Below are 23,468 nucleotides of genomic sequence, written 5' to 3'. Positions count from 1 at the left end.
GTATATATTTTTCTAATGACTCCCTGTACCTTGCCTTTCTGCTTGCTACTTCAACTTCTGACTTCTGTTGGTGTTCCCTTCTGCTGTTTTTGTTCATTTTTAGTTAACTTACTTTATTCTTTATCTGTCTGGTTTCTATTGTGACTTCTTTTATATATTCTCTCATAGTTACTGTTAGTGTTCTTTCATAGAACCTTTCAACTTACAGAGCATCCTCTAAAGACAACTTTGAAGTCTTTTTTTTTTTTTTAAGGATTTTATTTATTAATGAGGAAGATAGGAGGAAAGAGAGAAAGAGGTTGACATCACTTTGGTACATATGCTTCTGGGGATTGAACTCACGACCTCATACTTGAGAGTTCAATGCCTTGTCCACTGCACCACCTCCCAGACCACACAACTTTGAAGTCCTTAGAAAGTTTATATAGGTCTTTTGAATTTGGGGGGTATTCTTCAAGCTGCTATCTGTGTCCAGTATTGTGGATGATTTCCTCTGTGTTTCATTATGGTGATACTCCATGAGTATTAGAGCCAAGGGTCTGTTCGAGCTGATCTGGGCAGTGACCAGGGATTTGTAATCACAAGCACTGACATTATCCAAATCAGAAATTTGATATTATAGGTGTATTAATGATTGATAGGACAAACTCTGGATATCTGTGTCCAGTGAATGTAGTATGTGTCCTTGACTCCACTCAATGGATTCCACTGCATTACTATGAAAACTGAAATTCAATATGGTTGATTCAAAGCCAATGTTGCTTCTGAAAATGCTATTGCTGCAGTTCTTTTGCAGTTTATAGATTTTATTTAACATTTACCTCTGTTGTAAAATTGTAGGCACAATCATACCACTGGAGTTCTGAAATTTTGGCTCATCCTGCTCTTTGCCTGATTAAAGTTCTGTGTCTTATAGGTCTCTTCTCAGCTGTGGTTTATTGTACAGAGTAAGGCAGAGTGTTGTGGGATTGTTCTTTGCCTTTGTATGTCTCTTTGTGTCATTACATCCTGAATGCGGAATTAAAAAAATTTTTTTTTATATTTATTTATTTTCCCTTTTGCTTCCCTTGTTGTTTTTCATTGTTGTTGTAGTTATTGTTGTTGTTACTGATGTCATTGTTGTTAGGTAGGACAGAGAGAAATGGAAAGAGGAGGGGAAGACAGAGAGGGGGAGAGAAAGACACCTGCAGATCTGCTTCACCACTTGTGAAGCAATCCCCTGCAGGTGGGGAGCTGGGGGCTTGAACCAAGATCCTTACTCTGGTCCTTGCACTTTGCACCACCTGCGCTTAGCCCGCTGTGCTACCGTCCAACTCCCGCTGATTTTTTTTTCTCCTCCAGGGTTATTGCTGGGGCTTAGTGCCAGCACTGTGAACCCAGTGTCTCTAGTGGCCACCCCCCACCCCCATTTTATTAGATAGGACAGAGAGAAATTGAAAGAAGTGGGAGAGATATAGAGGGAGAGAGGAAGATAGATACCTGCAGACCTGCTTCACCACTTGTGAAGTGTCCCCCGCCCCCCCAGAGGTGGGGAATCCAGAACTCAAACTGGCTCCCTGCAGGGATTCTTGAACTTGATACTATGTTCTCTTAACCAGGTGCGCCACCACCTGGCATCCTCAAGTTAATTTCTATGTGTGATTTTCCATGTATGCCATGATTTTATTGGTACTGCAGAAGCTAAAGGAAACCAGAAGCTGCTAGTCTTATCATCTTGACTCTGCCCACTAGTTAATCAATGTTTTAAGTAATCCATGGACTCTTCTCTCCTGTCAGCCAAAACTAATAATAAATTATACTGATAATGATGAGTTTACATATTAGTAGCTTACATATTAATAGCTTACATATGAATGCCTTATGTATATTTTTAACTTCTGAAATTTTTATTAGATGTTGTTATTAATTTTATTTTACAGATGAGGAAACCTAGTTTAGGAGCTTAAGCACTTGGCTCATGGTCCTAATTAATGACTCCAAGGTTCAATCAATTTGTCTGACTCCAAAGCCACTCAGATGTAAAAGCCGAATTATATTTCTGAATTAAAAAACACCAGCATATCCTGCTTACCCAAATAGAGGGTCTATATTGCCATTCCTAGTTCTTAAAAATTTCTCAGTCATATAGATACTTCTGGTCATTTCATTGTCTTATCTTACAATTATTTTTTTCCCATTACTTTTCAATTTTTTGATCCTTTGACATGCCAATCTATTATGGAAAGATAATAGCAATCATTTATGCAACAATTATCCTGTGCCAGGAATTGCTTTACTTACTTCATATATATTAAACATATTTAATCTTTGAAACAAGTGAAATTGTTATATATTTTTTGACTGTTTCTTTTTTTAAATTTCTTTATTGGGGAATTAATGTTTTACATTCAACAGTAACTACAAAAGTCTGTACATGCATAACATTTGTCAGTTTTCCATATAACAATATCTAATAAATTGAGGCAAGAGTACAAAGATATTGCAGTGTCACAGAATCAGGTTTGAACCTAATAGTTTATTTCTAAAAACTGTGCTGTTAGTCACACACTTATAAATGCTTTTTGATAAAACAGCTTTTGAGAGTTTTTTTTTGTCCCCACTCATTTTTCGGTTTTAAAATGCTATTCTATTGGGCTGTTGAAATAGATAATGTGGTGCTTTGCCAGTGACCCAGAGATAAGCCTAACCCCCATAGTACTGAAGGCAGTTTAGATGCAGTGGTTTCTTTCACTCTCTTTGCCTCTCTGTCTTTCTTTGCTTTGTGACTTAGTCTGTATTAGAATTTAAAAGGGCAATTTTGTTTAAATGTGATTTTAATATTTATTTATTTAATTAATTTCTTTATTGGGGAATTAATGTTTTACATTTGACAGTAAATACAATAGTTCGTACATACATAACATTTCTGTTTTCCACATAACAATACAACTCCCACTAAGTACCCTGTCATCCTTTTCTAGGATTTGTATTCTCCACCCCCACCTAACCCAGAGTCTTTTACTTTGGTGCAATACGCTATTTCCAGTTCAAGTTTTACTTGTGTTTTCTCTTCTGACCTTGTTTTTCAACTACTGCCTGAGAGTGAGATCATACCATATTCATCCTTCTGTTTCTGATTTATTTCACTTAACATGAATTTTTCAAGGTCCATCCAAGATCTGCTGAAAACAGTGAAGTCACTGTTTTTAATAGCTGAGTAGTATTCCATTGTGTATATATACCATTGTGTATATACACCACAATTTGCTCAGCCACTCATCTGTTGTTGGACACCTGGGTTGCTTCCAGGTTTTGGTTATTAAAAATTGTACTGCTAAGAACATATGTGTACACAGTTCTTTTTGGATGGGTGTGTTGGGTTCCTTAGGATATATCCCCAGGAGAGGAATTGCAGAATCATAGGGTAGGTCCATTTCTAGCCTTCTGAGAGTTCTCCAGACTGTTCTCCACAGAGGTTGGACCAATTTACATTCCCACCAGCAGTGCAGGAGGGTTCATTTGAACCCACAACCTCTCCAGCATTTGCTGCGGTTACCTTTTCTGGTGTATGACATTCTCACAGGAGTGAAGTTGTGTCTCATTGTTGTCTTTATTTGCATTTCTCTGACAATCAAAGACTTGGAGTATTTTTTCATGTGTTTCTCAGCCTTTTGGATCTCTTCTGTGGTGAATATTCTGTCCATGTCCTCTCCCCATTTTTGGATGGGATTATTTGTTTTCTTGTTGTTGAGTTTGTCCACCTCTATATATAGTTTGGTTAGATTTTAATATTTCTTATATTTGTAAATATAGCTGTTCTATTTCCAAAATTAAATTGTATGCAGTGCTGGAGATAAAACTCAGGTGTCATGACTATATTCAATCACCTTTCTGGGCTACTTTTTTTCCCATGCAGGGTCATGGAATGAACTGAGTACCTTGCACATTTGTGATGCTGCTAGATACTACTAAGCAGCCTCCAGGCCAACTCTTTTACTTTCTTATTTGTGGCTGGGGTGTGGGATGGGAGGGTGGCTAGAGAATGTATACAAGCACATGCAAGCTAGAAAGTGAGAGATAAAAGAGAGAGGGAGACATTGCATCACCTGTTCTATTATCCATGAAGTCTGACCCATTTGTTAAAATTTGAGTGAGAGCAAAGAACTGCTCTACCATCCTTGGAATTCTACTCTCATTGTCTTTGTTATGCTAATATGATCCTGGGGATGGAGCCCAGAAGATGAGTTATGCAAATCTCCTTCTCTAATCTTGCACCAACTTCTTGGTCTTATGAAATTGTATATAGTAATAGTTAAATCTATCATAAAGTGTTATTCCAAAGATTAGTATTTTTTTACTGACTTTTTAAAAAGTAAAAGCTTTTATAGATCAAATATGTATGTATTATCCCTCCTCCCTGTTATTTTGCACTAGATGAATTGTGCTTGGAGAAAGAAAAAATTTGTAGGAAAAAAAAGCCATCTCTACACATGGTATTTTGGAGGTTTAGTGATTCAACTCAGTGATTCCTTATTTGACCAGGATTTGAGAGATTTGTGGATGTTACAAAGTTCTGGTTTTGTGTTTGTACATTTCATAACTTGTTTGAGTAAAATATCATTTTTCTGGTTGAATGCTTCCCCTCTCTAGGCTCATACATTCCACAGATCTTCATATTTATAATGATAACTTTTTAAAGTTAGTTTTATTTTCACCTTTTCTAACCTATATTTTCTCTAGAACCCCAGGAAAAAGATTTTTTTTTTTTGTATACTAAGCATAGAAAAAAGAAACATTTACTGTTACTGTTGTTAGAAATCATAAAAACTATTTGGTTTATTATATTTATTTATTTTAAATTTTTAAATTTAATTTTATTTATTCCCTTTTGTTTGCCCTTGTTGTTTTATTGCTGTAGTTATTATTGTTGTTGTCGTCATTGTTGGATAGGACAGAGAGAAATGGAGAGAGGAGGGGAAGACAGAGAGGAGGAGAGAAAGACAGACACCTGCAGACCTGCTTCACCGCCTGTGAAGTGATTCCCCTGCAGGTGGGGAGCCAGGGCTCAAACCAGGATCCTTATGGTGCAATGCTTGTGCTTTGCGCCACCTGCGCTTAACCGGCTGCGCTACAGCCCAACTCCCTATATTTATTTATTTTTAACCAGAGCACTACTCAGCTCTGGTGAGGACTGAACCTGAGCACTTTTAGCCTGAAGCGTGAGAGTGCTTACATAACCATGATGCTATCTACCCCAGCCCTATTTTTCTTTCTCTATAGGAGGCTAACAGATTATTGTAGCTGTTAACATATGGGTCAGATTCTCTATTATACTTATTTTAAGCCCTTTTTGTAATATATGACCAGTTTTTCTTTATTTTCATTTAGACATATCAAAGCTATTATATCACATACTACCTTTCCAGATACTCTGATATTGTGTTTTAAGACTGAAGAAAAAAATCTTTTTGTAAAGAAGTATACCCTTTACAGATTGATTTACTAGTCATTATTCAATACCTTAAAAATATTCATATCCAGCCATTACAGAAGCCAAACCTTCCAACTTCCATATGAAGGTACCATAGAGCTGAAAGAAACTCTGTGAATGGTGCAATGCTTCTGTAATGTCTCTCCTCTGACTGACTATATATATATATATATCAAATAAAGGAATTGAAATAGTTGGCAGCAGGTAGTGGTTGTACTGGGCATGTGCAAGGTGCAAGGCCTGGTGTTAAAAAAAAAGGCCTTTGTCTAAACAATGAACTTCTAAAATGTATCATGTCTTTTTAAAAAATTTATTTATTGGGGGATTAATGGTTTACAGTCAAGAGTAAATATAATAGTTTGTACATATGAACATTTCTCAGTTGTCCACCTGTCCATTCTACTCCCACTAGGTCCTCCTCTGCCATCATGTTCCAGGACCTGAACCCCACCCCACCCCCAGAGTCATTTATTTTGGTGAAATACACCAGTTCCAGTCCAAGTTCGGCTTTGTGTTTTCCCTTATGTTCTTATTTTTCAACTTCTGTCTATGAGTGAGATCATCCCATATTCATCCTCTCTTTCTGGCTGATCTCACATGATTCTTTCAAGCTCCATCCAAATAACAATATAACCCCCACTAGGTTCTCTGTCATCCTTTTCCAGGGCTGTATTGTTATATGGAAAATTGAGAAATTTTGTGCATGTAAAAACTATTGTATTTACTGTTGACTATAAAACAGTAATCCCCTAATAAAGGAATTAAAAAATATAAAAAATCACTAATATTAAATAAAAAATGAAAAAAAAATGAGGTGAAGAAGGCAAAATCACTATTTTTAATAGCTGAGTAGTATTCCATTGTGTATATATATATACCACAACTTACGCAGCTACTCATCTGTTGTTGGACACCTGGGTTGCTTTCAAGTTTTGGCTATTACAAATTGTGCTGCTATAAACATAAGTTATACACAAATCTTTCTGAATGTTTGGTTCTTTGGGATATATGCACAGGATAGGAATTGCAGAGTCATGGGGTTGGTCTACTTCCAACCTTCTGAGAGCTCTCCAAACTGCTCTCCACAGGGGTTGGACTAATTTACATTACCACCAGCAGTGCAGGTAGGTTCATTTGTAACATACTATAGAAATGATCCCTGAAAGTATAGTCTTGGTAGGTTCATTTGTATCATGTCTTTTATCTAGTTTCAATAGACAGCACTTTATCTAATTCTACTACTTCTCTTAGTAAAATAAAAATTTGCATAGTGGACCATAAAGTACAAGAAAATTTTACATGTATAATTTACTAGACAAAATTTAGTTTGTATTTTAATAATAACCAGTAACATAAGTATCCTATATAAACATATGGACAGTTATTCATAAAATTATATTGTACAATAGAAGTCATTAACACTTTATTTTTAGGAATTTTGTAAAGATTTATTTTATTTCATATGTAGTAGAGGGTCACTTGAGAAATAGAGACCACATCCCCTTCAATGGAAGCTTTCCTATTCTTTATTCTTCTGGGAGAATGAACCTACCATCTTTATTAGGTACAGAAGGTAGGAGGTCTGGATTCTGTAATTGCTTCTCTGATGGACATGGGCATTGATAGGTCAATCCATAACCCTAGTTGTTTCTATCTTTCCCTAGTGGAGTAGGCCTATGGAGAGGTGGGGTTCCAGGACATATTGGTGAAGTCACCTGCGCAGGGAAGTCAGGATGGCATCATGGTAGAATCTGCAACTTGGTGGCTGAAAAGCAGTAAGATATAAAGCAGAACAAATTGTTTAGTAACCAGGAACCTAAAGATAATAATAGAACATATGAGATTTGGGGTCTTCATCTTGTAAGGAGCTAGGAAGTCTATTTTAGGTATATTGCAAGGGGCCCATGACTTTACTAATTTTTGCCTGAGCTCCACACCACCATGCAGGTGAGCTAGGAGTATTGTCTGGAAAGATGATGTCAGAGTTGACAATAGGAGTAGAAGGTTGGATCAGGACAGAAAGAAGCTCCCAAATATGGGAAAAGTATATACATACTGTTAACTGTAAACCCTAATCAATCTGACCTAAGGCCCACGTCTATTCATATTTAGCACAGGAGCCTGTGTAATCTCTTCATCTCTGTCAGTCTGAGCATCCATGGTCATAAGCAAGAACATTCTAGGGTATACTCACTTCAGGACCAGTCTTCCTCAAGTGGTAGAGTATGTTGACCTAGCCTCTCTTCAGAGAGTAGGGCAGTTTCTACCATTGTTCTACATTGAGGACAAGGTCCTATAGAAGCCCACAAGAGAGTTTATGAAGTTGTTCTTCATGGAGATGACCATTAATGGTGGAGAGAGGGATATTCTATAGGTCTGGACCCATTATATCTTTGTGGGGATACCAGGATTCCCATACTAGGGTCCCCAATGAAAAGTGTGTCAGTCTCTTGCTCTTATCCAACTTTTGTAGTCCTTTCTTTATCTGGCAAGGATTAGAGTGATTGAGGGAAGTGAAGTAGGGGGTGGGTATCTAGGTCTAAGTAAAAATATTTAATTAAATACTTTGTGGTGTCTTTTTTAGTCTTTCTACTTGATTGCTGCATTTACTGAGTCGCTGTAGACTCTTGTGAACTTTTACTTTAAGGTATATATTTTCCTCTAACTTATGGATACATGTGAACATGTGTCCTATGTATCCCATAAGCCTTGATCTATATCTAGGTTCTATAACTTTTTTAGGAGGTGGGCCACCCAAAATGGAACTAAAGAGTCCAATGAGCTAAGAAAATTCTCACCAGAATATTGGAGTTGGTGGGTTGATAACACAGATGCCTGGCATCTCTGGACACAGTCTGAAGTTAAGCATGTCAAGGTGTCACTGGTTGCATTGATTTGGTTGAGATCAGCACATGCAAAATCAAATAGTATGGATCAATAGAAGCATGAAGGAAAATGAGCCATGCCTCAGAAATTCCAGAACTAGGAGAAATATGGGTTTTATAGAAGATGGGTGTCGGACTTTTCGGTGGGGAGGCCTCTTTCCTGGGCACAAACTCCTGGTTTACTCATTCTGTTGCGCACCAGATGCAGTGGCCTAAGAGAATGTTCTGGGGCAGCATAGAGAGCCGTACAGGTCTCTCTCTATGCCCGATGCTAGTGTCATGGCAAGAGAAGACCCGGGGACTTGTCTCATGGGCAATCAATTTATTGAACAGCAAATCAGGATTTATAAGGGGTCGCAGGAGGAAGTGACATGTGTATACCATATATGGTAGGGAGGCAAAGGGTCTGGGGGAGGGTCAGGACTTTTCCATTAATTGTTGAGCAAGAGGTTTAAGTGGTTAAAGGAACGAGAAAGCAAGGTTATCAGTAACCAGCAGCCAGAGTGGGATTCTGAGGGCAGAGAGAAGATAGATCAGATATGATCAAAGGAATGGAATGGGTGGGGAGGTAGGGAGGAGAACTTTCAGGCAAAACAATGATTATGTAGATAATTAGGGAGTGGGCTATTGTGAGGCAGGGAGGCTGATAGATGGGGCAGACCCTGGAGGCTGTATCCTTCCTTGCTCGACCTCTTAGTAGAGAGAGACTGATTGGCTGTGGCCCCTCAGGCCCTCATTTTTCAGTGTGGGGGGTGGGGGGGGAGGTCCTGCCAAGCTCTACCATATCCTCACAATTCCCTACAGATGGGGAAGGTTACTGCTGTCTTAGAGTTTAAGAAGGCATTAATTAATCTAACTAATATTATAGCCAAGTTATTTTGGAATTTGGTTTACTTTGAAAATTCCATGGTTGGGATTTACTGTTTTCTAATGTGCAAATACTTCATCTGAACTGATTCTTTGTGATGGCAACCTGCAATGTCTTCCCCATCAGGTGTGGGAATGTCTTCCTCACTATATTTAAGCATTTGTTTTTTGATATTTTTCCTATATATTTTATGATTTATGCCCTCAAGTTTAAGCAATATTCTTTGTGAAAATGAAAATAAAATAGCTTTGTCTATACACAATCAAAATAGGTACACAGCAGTATTTTCAGCTTCCTGTTGTCCTGCTGTTTGTAAAAATAAAGTTATATCAAGTCAAAAAGATTAAATAGTGGTAAAATATCTCTCAAATTCTTTTTTTTAAACTATGATAATGATGTATTATAACACTATATATATTTTAGGGTACACTGTGATCTCTCTTCAAGTGTTTTACTAGAGCACACTTACCACAGAGATGCTATTAACCCTCCTCTACGTTCTGTTGAATCTCCTCCAGCTTTCACAACCCTTCACCTCTTTCTTTAGTTCTGCATCAGAATCATAGAACTTGTTTGGTGTATTGCACCAAAAAAAGACTCTGGGCTGGGTGGGAGGGTTCAGGTCCTAGAGTATTATGGCAGAGGAGGACCTAGTGGGGGGGGTGTATTGTTATGTGGAAATGTTTACATGTACAAACTATTGCATTTTACTATTAACTGAAAAACCATTAATCTCCCAATAAAGAAATTTAAGAAGAAATGTTTTTTTCTTAAGATTTGTTGTTGAATTCATCATATAAAAAATTATGTTTTTTTTTTCCTGCCTGGTTTATTTTGCTTACTGTGACACATACTGCTTCTTCTATATTGTAATAAAACCAATATATCATTCTTTCTTATTGCTGAATATTTCATTATGTAAATACTAGTATGTCATACACATTTTAATTCAGATTTAACTATGCACTTTTAGAATTTGATAATGGCACATGGTCTTTACATGCTAAAACTTTAGTATGGAACATTTAATAAAAATGTACAAGGTGTTTTGACTGAAGCCATGTTATATGGAATAAATATGGAATAAATATGGAATAAAGCTAAGTTCTTGAGAGTCACAAAGATGAGGATTACCTAGTTAATAGTTTACCATTATACATAATTTTCAAAGGTTTTCAGAATTAAAAATATTTTTAGGAACTTTTGATTTCAGTGGATTGGATAAGTGAGGACACACATGGTTTGGAGGGAAGTTTCTTTTAATGGAGTGTACAACATTGTTTGTCAAAGCAATGTGCTAAAGCCTAGTCATTTGGAGAAAACTAATAATAGTTGAAATTTGAACACGGCACTTGAAATAGATGTAAATTATAATTAATTAAATAAAGTAGCTTATTTTTAAGGAGCTGACAAAAAATTCGAACTCTTCTGGGCAAGTGAAATCTTTAGAGTATCACAAGTGGGAAACCTGAAGGATATGGTTTGTTTTCTGTTTGGATGATGCAGAATTGCTTTGAGCAGAAAGCTTACTGTTTTCAGAGAGGATTAGCAGCTTCAGTAGATAAAACTGTGTCTTCCTCCAATAATACGGGCTGTTTGTAATTGCAAAGGGGAGATGATAAACAGTTTCTGAGATTTGCTATTTTCATGATGACTTAAGCAGATACTGGTGGAGAGATCTGCTGTTCTATGTTTTCTTCACTGTCCCTGAAGATGTTGAGAAGTAGAGATGGCTGTGATTATCTTTTGTAAGAGAGGAAATTCAGTCTTTAGGGGTTTCTGGAAATTGAAAAGTCATGCAGTCTGGAATCTGTGAACCTTTTCAGTCTCTAAGTCATCAGGTATGACCTTATGAATTATGACAATACTATTAGATTGCAGTTACTACTTTTTTTTAGCTTTTAATTATTTAGAATTGTTAATGTATGTGGTCATTTATTATGTTTTTCTTGGGCTATCTGAAGATGCAAGAATTTTAGAAATGTGGGTGTGGGTATGAAAGTTGGTAGTAACAGATAAGATTTGTGTGTGTGTGTGTGAGAGAGATTAAAAGTAAGGTTTAGAGTTCTAAAGAATTTCCTATTAAACATGAATATAATCAGTTGTATCTTTTATTCTGAATGATAAAATAGCAGAAATTGTTCTAACTGATAAAGGTATATCATAGTCAGCCACTTACAAAGGCATTTTTTAATCTGAAAATTCTTCAGTATATAGAGAGATATTTCTAGCAATGCAATGCAAGTTGGATGAGTAGGGTAATGTTTATCACATGCTAAGCTACAAGCCAATTTCCTAAATTTTATATTTCAGTCTCTGAACTGTTTTGAAAACTATTAGTATTAATCATTTCTCAGATCTATTAAGATACTGATACTCTTGGTACTTCTAATGTAGCTACTTGCTAAGGCATTGCTTATAGAGGAAAGCATACAAATAAAGCTTGTAATATTTAAGCTTGTTTAAGATATTTGTTCCAGAGATAATTCTGCATATGATTAATTTCATCTTTATATGACTAGATTTGACTATATTGAGCATTAGTTACAAAGAGTAAAGAATCATCACAGCAAAGAATTTGAATTTATATATCCCATTTTATACTGTGACTCTGTTACTTATTCAAAAGATATTTTACCTAGCCAGTTATAATGCACTTAAGCTTGATTTGTTTTAGAATATACTTAGAAATACATGTTTGGTAAGAAACAGGCTATGTTTGAAGGTTACGTGTGTGTGTGTATAATATCTTTTAAGTGCACATTTTGCCTCAGTCTTGAGGATTTGTCAGACAGTTAACCAGTTATTACATAATTAAAAAGATAAAATATTGCAGCATTTCTTAACAGAACTTTATCTCTGTGACTCTGAACTATGAGTAGAATTTAATTCTTCTCCAGTATAAAATGATATATTAAAAATGAATGTATGAAAAGATTGAAGCAAAAATTCAAAGTAGTGATTATTACAGTTAAAGGATCAGTTTCTTGCTTTTAATTAAAAACACATTAAATTATACCAAATGATATTGGCTATAATTTATATGTTATTCAAACTATTTAGCCAGCTTATATTCTTATTAGTAGGGAAGGTTGCCATATTCTTAAGCTTGATTAATTTTGGAATGATTTGAATATACCTTTTAGTTGCTAAAAAACCTGTTTAATCTGTTAGAATTTATTTCCACTATTTGCATTTATTAGTCACTGTGAGTACATTCTGTTTCTTGGCTTTGCTTAGGGATTCCTCTAGGTATTGGTTTCACAGCATTCTGCTGTTTTTCACTATATTTATAACTTTGCAAAAGAACCAAATCATAGAGATATTAGGTTAATTTTCTTTGGTGGTACTTAAGTGAGGCCATCTCAGTATTTTTGTAAGGTGAAAGAATTACTGACTTATAATTTTCATTTATTTTACAAATTGGGGAGAAATATCTCTTTGTTGTGGTGTCAAACATTCAGAAGTAGTTTGTAATGTTCAGACACCAAATGTAATGTCAGATTTTTGGTTTCTGTACAGTAAGATGACCTTGACCTTCGAAATATTATAATTGATGATAAATGATTTGCTACCTCTTTTCACAGTGGTTATCTCTATCTGTGCTGTTTTACACATGTATTTCATTTTATACTATAAAATTTCCTAAAGAGAAGCTATTTGTCAATAAGAAACTATTTGAGTATTGTTCATTTTAATAACCATATGAAATCTGATCATTTATGTGATACTATGCTTGGTGTTATAAGGAATATACGGAGAAGAAAAAGTTATTTCCCACTTACAAGATTATAGGAAAATGTATATGAGGTATATAGGTATATAGGTTTTACTTGACTTCAAAAGTATCACACAGCAATCAATTTTAATTTAGGAACTGATGAATCCTGAGATTTTTCTATAACTTTCTTCCTCCTATTAATACTTTTTGATATTTGAGAAATAAATGATCTATTAAAATTATATAATAAACATTTCATAATTTTGACAAATACATTATTTTACAACTCATATTTTTTTCTGTACCAGGTCATTATAAAATGTGAATTAGTGAACTATGTTTTCCAAGTCATAGTTATTAAGTTATTCTAAGAGTAAAGCTGAATACAGTCTTTCGGGAGAAGACAGAAGCAGGGATCATTAGTATCAACTCAAAACAGGGAGCTGATGTTTTGTGACTAATCCTGTGGTAATACCAGGGTAGGCATAGGTAGCTATCTATTATGAACAGCAGTTTGACTTCATAGGAATTTAACTCTGAAAACAAAGGTTTTGGAAATGTCTAATGATATCAGGTCATTTGAAAAATCCTTAGAATAAAAGAAGGAGTGGGTTAGGATTCTCTTTAGGCTTTCCTACCTTAGGACTTGGAGGACCCAGTTTGGAACCAGGCCATAGTTGACTGTTGAGCATCTGGGCACTACCTTACTGTCTTTCATACCATTATACTGGTTAAATGTAGCAGAGAGGTAGTAGAAGACATGTAAAGCTTTCATGTCCCCAGAATTCCAAAGTGGAGCAAGCTGCCCAATTGTGCCTCAGAAGTGCCTGTTTTCTTGCATTAAAGCAATAGAAAGTGGGTTTGGAAATCTGGTTTGTGACAGCTGGCTGAAGTGAGAGGTACGCTGTTACATTTCCTGGGCTTATCACAGAGTTACCATTTTTCAAACTATAAAGTATTGGACTAGCTACTTAACCTTTCTTGTTATCAGCTTCTCATTTTTAATAAATGGAACTAATAATGGCATCTAGCTCAAAAGTTGTTATGAATATCAAATGAATATGCATAAAGCACCTGTCATACAACAAGGAAACCATTACCATTATTTGGTGATAGATTTTACTACATACAGAAAGAAGAAACAGTTATTTCCCACTTTCAAGATTTTATGAAAATGTATATGAGGCTATGTTGAAGGTTTGAATTGACTTTGAAAGTATCATTCAGCAATCAATTTTAATTTAGGAACTGATGAATCCTAGTATGACTTTTTGGCAGACGTTGGTAGTAGGCATGTAGTTTAATTTTGCTTCTTCTTACTCATTATCTTTAAAAATAAGAAATTAAGTCAATAAATAACAGTACACTAGATGAATGGCTATAAAAACATAAATAAAGAAAAACATGATAGGAGTCAGACTGTGGCTCATGGGTACAGGGCACATGTTCCTCTGCCTGAGGACCTGGGTTCAAGTTCTCTGCCCCCACCTTTTGGGAGGAAGCTTCCTGAGAGGTGGGGCAGTGGTGCATGTGATGTGTCTTTCCTCTTTTTTCTTTTTCTCACTTCTTAACAAGAAAGAAAAATAGAGGGAAAAGTTGGCTGCTGGAGCAGGGGTATGTTATGCAGGTATTGAGCTCCAGTGGTAGACTTGGTTACAAATAAATAAGTACATAAAAACATGATATACATTATTAAATTCTAAATTTTACTGATTATTAGAAATGTGACTTGAGGATCAGGAAGGTAGTTTACTTCATAGACTGTACACTTTACTTTTCAGGAAGACTTGAGTTTGAGCCTTCAGCACCACACGGGAGCACCATATGCAACAAGTTTTGTGGTCTCTCTCTCTCCCTCTCTCTCAGAAAAGAAAAAGAGTCTGCCAGGAATAATAAAATCATGCAGTTGTGCAGCCCCTGGCATTCAAAAACAATTGTGACTTGATAATTTTTGGTTTAATACTTTTTAATTTCTATTTATTACATCTGTTTGCAGTTGGTTAAACTTTTACTAGGATTCTGTGTGTAGGTCATTTGCTACCCTATATTATACCAGTTACTTCATTCGTGACAGGAAGATTACTGAATTTGAACAAATTTTAGTGCAGTGTTGGGGTCTTAGTTATAGTTGATGATTAAAATGAAGAGTTGTAAATCATGGTTTAAAGAAAATCATGAGACAAGACATATACCTTAGATTTAGTGATCTAAATTATATCATGAACCACCAGAAATTTACAGGACAAAAAACATTTCACTGAAAACTGAATTCAACTTGTTTTAATAAGTTGTTAATGAATATTTTAGTAACTTAATTTGTTGATTAAGGACTAAAATGAAATATTTCATAAATATAGTACCATATATTAATAGAACAATTCAAGTTCCTATTTTTAGCATAGTGTGTAATGTTTTGAAGTCACTAGTAGCTATTTGAGTTTCTTTTTCTTTTTTTTCTCCAGAGTTATCATTGGAGCTCAGTGCCTGCACTATGAATCCAAAGCTCCTGGGGGCCATTTTCCTCATTTTGTTGCCCTTGTTGTTGCGCTTGTTGTACTTGTCATTGCTGTCATAGCTGTTGTTGTTGTTGTTGGATAGGACAGAGAGAGGTTGAGAGAGGAGGGAAAGAGAGAAATGGGGAGAGAAAGACACCTGCAGATATGTTTCACCGCTTGTGAAGTAGCTCTCCTGTAGGTGGGGACCGGGGGCCTTGAACTGGAATCTTTACGATGGCCCTTGAGCTTTGTGCCATGTGCTCTTAACTGCTGTGCTACCACCCAGCTCCTCTTTTACTTTTTTTTAACCAGAGTACTGCTCAGCTCTGGCTGATGGTGGTTTGGGGTTTCTGAACGTGGGACTTTGGAGCCTCAGCCATGAGGGTCTTCTTGACATAACCATTATGCTATCTACCTTCCCACTGGTAGCTATTTAATGTAGACAGATCTATTTGCTTAAAAATTACTCAGCTTTTAAGTCGAAATGAGTAACTTGGTATTTGGATAAAATCCAAGTACTTAAATCATATGTTTTTCTGACATCTCTGCGTTTTAGGTCTCGAGCAGTTTTTCTCAGTGTGCAGTTTCCTAAAAGTGGCATAGGGTCAATCAAATCTCAGCATCATACAATTGCTAAAGCAAGCACATGAAAAGTCTTACAATGTTTTAGTAAGCACCAAGCTGGGTAAGGAGACAAATACCAGTAGGATTCTGTCTTCAGCACTTGCAGATTGTGAGTCATAAGCATTTGCAAGTAATTGCAACAGGATGTAGAAAGTAGTGAGTGTCATAGATATTTAAAAGAGAGATGAAAGAAGTATAAATGTTATTCTTCTGTGAGTTTAGTGGGCAGAGTATTTTAAGCTGAGTAAAGAGAGGAAAGACTAGCTAAGGAGCAAGGAAGTTATGAAAAAAGATGGTATTTAAGATAGATTTTGAAGACTAGCCAAAATATGGGAAGGTGATTTCAGGCAGGGGAAATAACATGAACAAAGAGACAGAAAGCAAATAATATGCTTGACTGTATGGAATAATGTATGCTTGGAGATAATCAATTGAGGAACAGATTGTTATAGGAAAAGTTTCTCAGGGCCAAGTAGTGTAGAGTCTTGAATGTTAGATTATTATTTCTAAACTGAAATTCTAAGCTAGATTTCTTTGCTGATCTATTTATTCTTTTAAGAAAATAAAAAAACAAAGAACTGTACCTATATTTTTTAGTCATTTCCAGAGCGCTAACCCTCATGAGACTTTGAAAATTAAATTCCTGAGTAGATTTAGTAGTTAGTAGACAAGGCAGGGGGTAAAAGCAAAATGAAAGATTTTAATAAAATTCTCTATCAAAATTGCACGTGAGAGCATTTCTCAATCTATCCATAACCACGCAAAAGTCCTAGATTTCAGATCCTAGGGGACCTCCTGCTTTTCTCTGATGCAAACTCCATTTTATTGGTGGTAATCTGATTTAGCTTTGGCTTTGTTTTTGACATTTCCTAGCCCAAGGACAATCTAGAGGGATCATATTAAATGAATATGCATGTCACTATGGTGAATATTTGGATATTGAGGACTTTGTCTCATGGCAAATTGGAAATAAAAATTTCTACTTTTAGTCATGGAAATAACAGGGATTTTTGAAGCTTTTTCTCTTAGTTGATTTAGTAAACAGTCATTGCTAATATTTTAATATAACCTTTAACTCTTCTGTTCCATTTACCAGAAACATTCTAGTATTGTTAGAAAAGGTTAGAAAAAAGCTTGGTAATATCTAAGAGCAGATTTCCTTTAAATGTGACAGATGGAACTTGATTTTTGGTCACAGACCCAGGAACACAATATCTGTGCATGGAAATTATGGGAAAATTGAAAGTTAATAATCTCATTTAGAACATCATCTATATAAAATATATCAGAGGTAAAGCTCATAGAATTCCTTTAAGTATGAATTCAAATGAAACCAGACACAGTTGCTCTCTGGCTCAATATTTAGAGCAGTAATAGACCCATTGAGATCTGAGAATACTCTCATTTCTCCAAAAGTCTGCATTATTTGAAAACCGATTTACTTCCTTTCTCCCTTCCTCCCTCCCTCCTTCCTTTCCTTCTCTCCTTTCTTTTTTCTTTCCTCCCTTCCTCCATCCTTTCCTTCCTTCCTTCCTCCCTTCCTTCTTTTCACAGCCACCAGGCTTATTTCTGGAATTCTGTGCCTACATGATGAACCCACCACTCGAGGTGGTGTGTTCTCTTTCCTCTCTTGTTTCTTTTTGATAGAAATAAATGAAAATTGAGGGGTAAGGGGAAAATATGGAGAGAAAGAGAGACAACTACAGTACTTCTTTACTGCTCATGAAGCTTCCCTTCCCTAACTCATGAAGCTTCCTTCTTCCCACTGCAGGTGGGGACTAGGGGCTTGAACCTGCATCCTTGAGCATGGTAATGTGTATACTCTACCAGTTTTGCCACTGCCCAGTCTCTGAAAACCTAGTTTCTTCTTTTTTTTCTTTTCTTTTTTTTTTTTTTTTAACATTTTTTATTTATAAAAAGGAAATACTGACTAAACCATAGGATAAAAGGAGTACAACTCCACACAATTCCCACCACCAGAACTCTGTATGCCATCCCCTCCCCTGATAGCTTTCCTACTCTTTAACCCTCTGGGAGTATGGACCCAAGGTCATTGTGGGACACAGAAGGTTGAAGGTCTGGCTTCTGTAATTGCTTCCCTGCTGAACATGGGCATTGACAGGTCGATCCATACTCCCATCCTGTCTCTCTCTTTCCCTAGTGGGGAAGGGCTCTGGGGAATCGGAGCTCCAGGACACATTGGTGGGGTTGTCTGTCCAGGGAAGTCTTGTTGGCATCATGCTATCATCTGGAACCTGGTGGTTGAAAAGAGAGTTAACATACAAAGCCTAACAAATTGTTGACCAATCATGGACCTAAAAGCTGGAATAGTGCAGATGAAGACTTGGGGGCGTCTCCATCTTGTAGATAGCTAGTAGGCATATTTTAGTTACATTCCAAAAAGTCTGTGGCTATACTAGTGTTTTTTTGTTTGTTTGTTTGTTTTGTTTTTGCCTGAGCCTGAGCCTGAAATCTGATATGCAGGTGGATCCAAGTTACTGTCTGGGGAGATGATGTCATGGCTGGAAGAAGGACCAGAAAGTTGGATCAGGGAAGAGGGTAGCTCCCAAATATGGGAGAGGTGTATAAGTATTGTTGACTGTAAACCCCATCGATCTGATGTGATCTGGGGCCCATATTCAGCTTAGGAGCCTATGTGACCTCTGCATCCCTGAAGATCTAAACTCATATTCTACAGTCATAAGTAGGAACGTTCCAAACTGCCCCAATATCAGGATCTGTCTTCCTCAGGTGTAGCATAGAGTATGTTGTCCAGCCTCCCTTCAGAGTGTGGAAAATTCTCTACCATTGTTGATCCAAGTTGAGGGCAAGGTCCTATGGGGGCCCACAAAGAGGTCTATTGTGTTGTTCCTGATAGAAATGACCTATAACAACGGAGAAAGATTTTTATTGGAGGTCTAGGCCCATCATGTCTGTTTGGGAATCTCAGGACTCCCCATAAACAGAAGTTAAGAAAGAATAACAGGAAGGGAAACTCAAAGCATGATTTGACTGAGTTTGGAGTAGGGCACCAAAGAAAACCAAGTTTTGAAAAATTCTCATGAGATTGATCCTGTTAATTCTTGTGACTTCATATTTCCTGGGAAAATGTCATACATGTGATATAGACCGAGCAATTTTTCTGTATTTATTTTAAAAGTGCAGGCACATTTCTGGAAGAAATTTTGAAAGTCATTGAGCTTTGAGTTACTTTAAAATTCTTGAACATTAATCTCTTCTCAAAAAAGAAAAAAAAGTAAGCAACATTAATTGAAATATTTCCTTACCCCAAATCCTTTAATAATAATAATAATACATTAGTATAAGTATGAGATTAAACTAAATATATATTTGAATATTTTTTTGTTAAATCCTTTTTAAAAGCCATCAGAGCCTGATTTTAGTGAAGCATTTTGTAATGTGTACATCTTCTATTTCTACTTAATTTTTTTCAAACAAATAAAATCTCACCATACTTTACTGAGTCTACTGTATAGCACAGAGGAAGCAGTGTAATGTAGTAGTTAAAACAGAGAGTTGTAGAGTTAACGTTCCTTCTTTGCAGGCCACATCTTCCACTTCACTGGGAATATCTGTCTTAGAAGCCTTAACCTACTCTCTCTTTTCCATACTATTGCCAGCTGTAAAATGGGAATACTCATATATTTAAGGTATTCTACACATGTGCTGATACCTAAAGTTAAAGAAAAATTGAATGAATTAATAAAGTAATACGTGTAAAGTGCTTGAAACTATGCCTGCTAACAAGTATTTTTAAGTGCTCTTCACTGAGCTATGCAAAATTAAGGAAAAAGCTACAAAAATAGAAAAGATATAAAACAAATAAGCTTTCTTTTTTCCCTAAGAATTTATTTATTTATGAGAAAGATAGGAGGAGAGAGAGCAAGAACTAGACATCACTCTGGTACATGTGCCGCCGGTTATTGAACTCAGGACCTCATGCTTGAGAGTCCAATGCTTTATCCACTGTGCCACCTCCCTGACTGCCAAATAGCTTTCTTTAAAGAACTTATATTTCAGTATTCATGAAGTATCATATATATGTACATATATATGTATACGGTTTATATATTTAAGGTATTCTACACATCCAGTGCATATATATGTATGTTAGCTCCAAACATGTACACATGCAGTATACTTACACATAATATACTGACAAAGAAATTTTGTAACTTGCTTGAGTTCAAAATTTCTAGCACAGGAAAGGAGAATGCAAGATTCAAACCAGAAAATATAGCTCTGGAACTCTTGTCCATAAGCACAGTATTATAGGTCTTAGAGCTGCATATGTCTGAATTAGCCATCTATACACTAGCATATGTTGAAAGTCAAATTGAAATGAGAGAGATTAAGGCAAACTGAAATTCCTACGGAAAGCTTCATGGAAGAGGTGTGGTTTGTCTTTCATTATACTCCTTTGTTCTCATTTATCTTCCAGTGTAAATAATATTAATATATATAATTGTTAGCAGAATTCATGCCATAGGTGATGAATCAGTTATTTCTCTGAAGGGAGGCTGGGTCAGCCTACTCTGCCCCTTGAGGAAGACTGGTCCTGAAATGAATGCAACTTACAATGTTCCTAGCTATGACCATGGACTGTGAGCTCAGACTGTCAGGGACTCAGGTTACATGGGCTCCTGTACTAAATATTAATAGATATGGGCCTCGGGTCAAATCAATGGGGTAAACAGTTAATGGTATTTATATACTTTCCTCATGTTTGTGAGCTGCTCTCTGTCCTAATTCAACTTTCTATCCCTATTCTTAATGCTGACACCATCTTCTCAGATAATATTTTTTAGCCCACCTGCATGTTAGCTAACAGGCTCAGGCAAAAGTTATTCAAGTCATGAGTTTCTTGGAACATACCCAAAATAGACCTCCTAGCTTCTTTGCATCTGAAGACCCCTGATTTCATCTGCTCTATTCCTACCTCTGGATTCCTGTTTATTATACAATCTGCCTTTATATCCAGTCTGCCTTGCTTTATATCTTACTGCCTTTCAGCCACCAAACTGATTCCATTTTGACTTATATTACAAGGCTATAATCAAAACTGTATGATACTAGAACAAAAATAGACACTGAACAAAAATAGACACTGAGAAATACATTGATTAAAGTAAATTCAGTTTTTGTTTATCTGAAGTATTTCTCTTGAATAGCAACTTAATTGAGTATGAAATTCTAGATTAACAATGATTTCCTTTTAGTAATCTGACCACTATTTTTCTGTCTTATGTTTTTGTTGGTTCGTCACTATTTAGTATATAGATTTTTTTTTCCCCATCAAAGTTATCACTGGAATTTAGCACCTGTGGTACTATGTTCTACAGTACACTGTTCCTAACAGTCTTTTATTTTTTTCCCCCTCTTTGCTAGAAACAGAGAAATTGAGAAGGAAGAGAGAAAGAGAAAGAGAGACACTTGTGGAAGTGCTTTACTACTTTCAGCTTCCTCTTGCAGGTGGGAATAAGGGGGGTTAAACTCTAGGTGTCTTCGTACTTTAATGTGTGTGTTCTTCTGGGTGTGCCACTGCCCAGCTCCTAGACATTTTTCTTTTTTCTTCTTCTTCTTTTTTAAATTTGTGCTTTAAAGTGTGTCATTATGTAATTTCCTATAATATGTGTAGGTATGAATTGCCTCTTAAATATCCTGCTTTTGATTCATTGTGATTCCTGAATCCAAAGTCTTTCATTAATTCTGGAAAATTATTATACAAAAGACATTTGTGCCTGAGCATCCAAGGTCTCAAATTCTATCCCTGACACCGCTATAATAACCAGAATTTAGCAGTGCTCTGCTATAAATAAATAAATAAATATTAAAAATAAAATAAAGACAGTCAAGTTCCTAACATGTCTAATTGGGGAGGTGAAAATTAAATTTTACTTATTTATGCAGAGTAAATGTGTTATTACAGCTTTACACATATGAGAAAAATTAGAACTGAGAATAAGACTTGGATAGTAAAATACTCTGTCATAAGAGAGACCTAAATAAAAAATAAACTTGGGGGACAGGCGGTGGCACATAGGGTTAAGGGCACATAATACTATGCTCAAGGACCCAAGCAAGGATCCAGGTTCAAGTCCTGCTCCCTATTTGAGGTGGGATGCCTCACAAGTGATGAAGGTTTGCAGGTGTCTTTCTACTTCTCTTCCTCCTCCTACCCTCTCAATTTCTCTTTGTCTTATGGAAAAAACAAAAAAAGTTGCCAGGAGAGGTGGATTCACACGGCCAGCACTGAGCTCCAACGATAGCCCTGGAGGAAAAAAAAAAAGAATAAAGTTTTCATCACATAAAAATTTCAAGATTGGTACAGGAAAGATAGCATAATGGTTATGCGAAAGACTTTCATACTTTATGTACCAGATGCCCCAAGGTGAATCTCCCTATTATAAGCCAGAGCTGAGTAGCAAGCACTCTGTTAAAAAGAAAAATAGTCGTAGTCAGGCGGTAGGGCAGCGGGTTAGGCGCATGTGGCACAAAGCGCAAGGACTGGCGTTAAGGATCCAGATTCAAGCCTGGGCTCCCCACCTGCAGGGGAGTTACTTCACAGGAGGTGAAGTAGGTCTGCAGATGTCTGTCTTTCTCTCCCCATTTCTGTCTTTGCCTCCCTGCTCCATTTCTCTCTGCCCTATCCAACAACAACGGCTTCAATAATAACTACAATAATAAAACAACAAGGTCAACAAAAGGAAATAAATAAATAAATATTTTAAATAAAGAATAATAATCAAAATAAACAAATGAAATCAAGATTGTTCTCATTTTAATTGGAAAAATCTACCCACAACAGTTTTTTTTTAATTTTTATAATATTTTTGTTATATAGAGATAGTCAGAAATGGAGAGGAGAGATAGAAAGACACTTGCAACCCTGCTTCACCACTAGTGAAGCTTTCCCCCTGAAGGTAGGGACTGGGGACTTGAACTGGGATCCTTCTGCATTGTAACATGTATGCTCAACCAGGTGAACCACCACCTTACCCCACTACCCATGAAATTTTTTTATGACCTGTAGGGGCATCACACAGACTACCGAACTTCATCTGCTAAAATGGTATAAATCTGAGTCAGATTCACTACTAAAAGGTTTGAGGTGAAAGCCTTCTAATCTGAAAATATAACTGACTCAGAATTAGCTTTCTCAGCATGTAGTATCATACAGAAGCTTCTCAAATAACATAATTTTGTTAAAATGTTGATTATATAAACCTCAGTCTCTTCCTGCAAGTGAATAAAAGATGTTATTTGAGAAACTGTTTTTAGTTATATATCATTTTGATGAAGTTACATTTTCAAATAATCTATCCAAGAAGTCAAGTACCACTTCTCCTGGTATGCCTAACATCTAATAATTTAAAAATAGAAA

At 36.1% G+C, this 23,468-nt stretch overlaps 1 protein-coding gene and 1 pseudogene across 7 annotated transcripts in view; one reads left to right on the top strand and one right to left on the bottom strand.

The window, feature by feature from the left end:
• Positions 1-23,468, top strand: part of SLC4A10 (solute carrier family 4 member 10) — a 359,857-nt gene that overhangs the window by 102,075 nt on the left and 234,314 nt on the right. The gene's annotated exons all lie outside the window — the stretch shown is intronic.
• On the bottom strand, positions 6,525-6,645 carry LOC132534472 (small nucleolar RNA U3; annotated as a pseudogene).

This window comes from Erinaceus europaeus, chromosome 18 (assembly GCF_950295315.1).
Source record: "Erinaceus europaeus chromosome 18, mEriEur2.1, whole genome shotgun sequence".
NCBI classification, from domain to species: domain Eukaryota; kingdom Metazoa; phylum Chordata; class Mammalia; order Eulipotyphla; family Erinaceidae; genus Erinaceus; species Erinaceus europaeus.
This window is presented reverse-complemented; position numbering and strand designations above follow the sequence as displayed.